The sequence below is a fragment of the Melospiza georgiana genome, chromosome 3, assembly GCF_028018845.1.
Source record: "Melospiza georgiana isolate bMelGeo1 chromosome 3, bMelGeo1.pri, whole genome shotgun sequence".
In the NCBI taxonomy this organism is placed as follows: Eukaryota; Metazoa; Chordata; class Aves; order Passeriformes; family Passerellidae; genus Melospiza; species Melospiza georgiana.
The window spans coordinates 79832060-79836705 of record NC_080432.1 but is presented as its reverse complement, the minus strand read 5'-3'; the positions used below and the strand labels follow the sequence as shown (position 1 = coordinate 79836705).

The 4646-nt window shown below is 42.0% G+C and overlaps 1 long non-coding RNA gene across 1 annotated transcript; it reads right to left on the bottom strand.

Annotated features, from left to right (window-relative positions):
• Positions 1 to 262: 262 nt before the first annotated feature.
• Positions 263 to 4196, bottom strand: LOC131081953 (uncharacterized). The gene is made up of 3 exons (XR_009114295.1): positions 3864 to 4196; positions 609 to 707; positions 263 to 471 (listed from the first exon to the last, which is right to left on the bottom strand). It is a non-coding gene; the product is annotated as an uncharacterized LOC131081953 (long non-coding RNA).
• Between the last annotated feature and the right edge of the window lie 450 nt (positions 4197 to 4646).

Sequence of the window (4646 nt, the reverse complement as noted above, 5' to 3'; positions counted from 1 at the left end):
GCCAGGTCAAAGGTGATGTGTACTAGAGAATGCAGATTGCAGTTTTTGTCTGTGGTGTGTGAGAACACTAAAATCAGGATCTGCAAAGCAGCATCTGCAGTTTGTGATTGTCATTATTTCACCCCAGTCAACAGACAAGCCCCACAAAGATGCTCCCCCACTCCCCCACCAGCAGGATTGGGAATGGAACCAGGAGGGCAAGAAGTAGAGAACTCATGGGTTGAGATGAAGGCAATTTAATAGGGAAAGCAAGAGCTGTACACACAAGCAAAGCAAACCAAGGAATTAATTAACTTTTTCCCATGAGCAGGTTTTCAGCCACCTCCAGGAAATCAGGACCCCATCAGATGTAACAATGACTTGGGATGACAAATAACATCACTCCAAATATTTCTTTCTTCCTTCTTCCCTCTACTTGATATACAGACCATGAGGTCATAGGGGCTGGAATATCCCTTGTTCAGCTGGTAACTGTTTTATGTGAGAAAAGACAAAACAGACAACACTTATGCCTGTAAAAATCTAATTTTTGGGTGGTTTTCAAGGTTCTGCACAGTGACAAAGCCTACAGTGCTAAGGACCATTGCAATTTTGCTCAGGCTACATACCATTTATTTCTTTAAACCCCACTTTTGGCAAATTGCACCTCTGATGGTTCTTCATCTTGCAAACAGTCTAATAATCCCCATGATTAGGAACATTAGAGCCTGAGGAAGCAATAAAAAATGATCAGTTCACTAAGGTGAGTCCATCCACAAGACAAGTTAATGACTCCCATGCAGTCTACGAAATAACTGAAGGGCATATAGCAGCGGATATATGAGAGTGACTCCCCCTCTCTTTACACATAAAAGTTTCTAAATCCAGGAAGCCCAGAAAATTATGCTTAGTACCAATGTTAAGAAGACAGAATTTCTCAGGAAAACTGTGGGTTTTTGGGTCTCTTAAACTTAGGAGGAGGGGTAATGTTGTCTTTGAAGTTGTCATGCCTTGCGCATTGCAATTACTTCTTTGTTTACTTCCATGTTCACCATGCAGGTTAGGCCAGCCTGACGGACAAATTTAGAATTTCTGTACCACGAGCACAACAATGACTGTCAACACAGCATCTTTTCCATTTATATTGAAACCCTGCTGCAATTTGACGTCATTAATTTGACTTAATTAAGACTAAGTTTGGAGAATTTCAAGGTTTGTTCCCCTAATAAAGGAAGAGAGATATTTACTTGCCCGAAAGCCAAAGACTACACTATTGTGGCAAGGCTAGTCACAGTTAGGTCTGTCAAAGGACGTGGGAGAGGAGGAAAGTGTACAGCCAATCTAGGCATAAGTGATGGGACTGCTGCCCACCAAGAGCAGCCTTCTGGCCCTGGCACTGTCAGACCTGTCTGCACGAAAAGCCAGATCTACAATCTCTTCATAAGGACCAGCAGACGACTTTTAGTCCAAATGAGCAGAAATTATGTCAAATACCCAGAAGCTGAGGTGAGTAAGTAGCAACTATTAAGGGTTTTTTCAACTACATTTTTTATTTTCTTTGGATAGGGGTTGTCAATAAGGTGGAAAATCTAACATTCTTGGATGTTTTTGTAGGGTTAAAAGACACCAGTGATGTTATTTATTAAAAGTATTTTGATAAGGAGTCTGAAATTTTCTGAGTGTAACAGATGTTGTTGTATTCCTCTTTTCCCCTCGCCCCTCTCCAGAGTGGTTTGTTCACGTACAATCTTGCAATTACAATTTGAAACTTCTTTGGATATGCATTTACACAGAATAAAACCTCTGTCTCCCACGGGGAATATGGTACAATACACAACTCTGAGGTAAGCTCAGTTCTGGTGTTACAGCACACTGGCAAGGAGAGCTGTATGGGCAGGCCTCACAAACACAATATCCCTTAGTCTGTGCTGATTTGCCCTTCTGACCATGTCTTTGAAGATGTTTCTTACATGTGGGGTTAGAAGGATCCCTGGTTACCAGCTTCTTGCCAGACAGTTCAAGCCATTGGCCATCAGCTGTCTCAGAAATTTCGCCCCTGTATTAAAACCGAAATGTTTGCAAGAGTGCTCAGCTTAAACAGCTCAAACATCTACGTACCTAGAGATAAGGACAATTCTTCTGAAGGAGGAATGTTGAGAGATGTACTTTTTAATTTTATCGGAACCACTTTGGCACCTTCCACTGTTTTTGAGAGCCTTACATAGTACCACTCTCGTGCCTTTTTTTAAGTCAGCTGGGAGAGATATGGAGCTTGAGCCTTTTACAATACTGGTGCTGATTAGTGAAAAATGAAGACACTTAACAGGTTTTTGAAGCTAAAAATAAATGAGACAACACAACCAGGAGTTATGTGTCTACAACAGAAAGAAACCTAAATCAAATGGTCCCCCACAGCAGCACTGCCAGAAGCAGACTCCAAAATTCTGTGATTTGTGAATATCTGGGACTCTCTGTGTGATTTGCAAAACAGATTCCCAAATTATTTTGCAAAATGAAATGTATTTCTGGTGCCTGTTAGCCTGGCTGAGCCATTCCCAGCATCCATGAGGGCAGGAACAGTCACAGATGGGCTTGAGAGGTGTTGAGCAATTCCTTTGGCTGGTTAGCAAAAATGCTCAGGTGCTTCAAGAGCATTTCAGAAATACATGAAACATGGAGGGGAAAGCTAATTGCTTTCATAACACTTGTCTCCTTTTGACTTTCTAATGATTTTGCATATTTTTTTCCATATTCTTATATCTATGTGCACATCTTCAAGCTTAGCAAACATAAAGTGTTACCTCAACAACATTTTAAAAAAGGACAAAATATTCAAAAATCACCATCATCTGATTTTCTCAAATCTCACCACCATTATACATAGTGTTTTGGGTTATCTTTTTTTTTTCCTCAGTCATAATCAGAATCACCAATCTGAGTTGGAAGAGACACATGGGGAGCATCAAGTCCAACACAGGACATCCCCAAATGTCACACCATGTGCCTGAAAGTGTTGACTAAATGCTTCTTGAATTCTGCTAGGCTTATGCTGTGACTAGGTCCCTGGGGAGCCTGTTCTGTTGCCCAACCACCCTCTGGGTGAAGAACCTTATTCTAATATCCAACCTAAACCTCCCCTGATGCCTTCAGGTCCTGTCACTGGTCACGACAGAGAAGAGATCAGTGTCTGTCCCTCCTCTTCCCCTCAAGAGGAAGTTGCAGATTGTAAGGAAACCTCCCCTCAGTCTCCTCTTCTCCAGGCTGAACAGACCAAGTGACCTCAGCTGCTCCTCATACAACTTCCCCTCAAGACCCTACACCATCTTTGTAGCCCTGCTTTGAGAGCTTTTTTAAAGATATGCATCTCTCTAATAGCCTTATATCTTTTTTATATTGTGGCACCCAAATCTGCACACTGAGACTGCCCCAGTGCAAAACAGAGCAGGACAATCCCCTCCCTTGCCCAGCTGGCCATGATGAGCCTGATGTACCCCAGATTATTGCATCTGTAAAAGACTAAATTAATGTCTGAGAAGAGCTGCCTATAAACGACCTCCTCCTGTTTTTAACACATAGACCCTTGTAAACATACAAATGAGTGGGCAACAGCTAGGATACTGCAGTGACAGCAGCTTTAGTCCTGCTCATCTGATTGCACTTATTCCTGTGTTATCAAAAAATCTAAATAATAGCACAAAATGAAATATACTTGCGAAACCAAAAATGGCAGGATATTGGGAGAAAGGGTTGGGGATGAATGAGGGAAAATTAAGAAAGAGACATTTGGGGCAAGAGAAACATCTGGTTAATTCTGCCAAGGAAAGCAAAATAAGTCAAAAACATTCATCAGGATAAGCAATGTATTAGAAGTACATAAGTAATACCTCGCCTAAATCTTTTCTTGGCTTCCAGTGCTGTTGGAAAGCATTAGTTCTTCTTCGTCATGTCTGCTAAGCACATTCTTGGGGGGGAAGGAGGGCAGTGAAGGAAAAAAAAAAAAAGAGCAGAGAGTGAATTTAATCTTGGAATCCTGAAAAAGTTGCCTGTGCGCTTTTTCTAGCCTCTGGTACAGCAAACCAGGTTGCTATGGTAAAATGGGTCAGAGCAGTAAGCAAGTTAGCTTGTGCAACAAAATCAGACTCCTGGTGCAGTGATGGGAGGCAGAGGCCAAAGCACACAGTAATCTAGAGCTGAATCTAGGTCACTGGGGTGCTTTGTAGCTGCAGCTGTCCGGGTGGGACTGTGATCTCCGGCAGGGCTCGCAAAGCCATCCTGACGGCTGGGCTCCTGCTCAACAGCTACGGCTGTACCGGGGAGCTGCTGCTTTGTCTCCTTCAGAAACAAATTATAATTTTAGATTTTAAATTATGGATGCATATGCAGGCAGCATGTGTCTGTGTGTGTATTATGTATGCACATTTATTTTAAAATAAGACATACTCAGCAGGCACATGGCCCATATTTTGGGAACCCATTACACAAATTAACATTCGCACTCCAAATGATCATTATCACATATTTATGGGAACTGTGCATCCCACTCCATGGAAGCTATAAAGATCTGCAAGCAAACATAAGAAATCTCTTCTCCAGTATATCTAATGAATTCCCCCCCTCAGACAAACACCCTCCCAAAAAGCCTGGGAAAAGAAAAAAGGCTTTGGAGA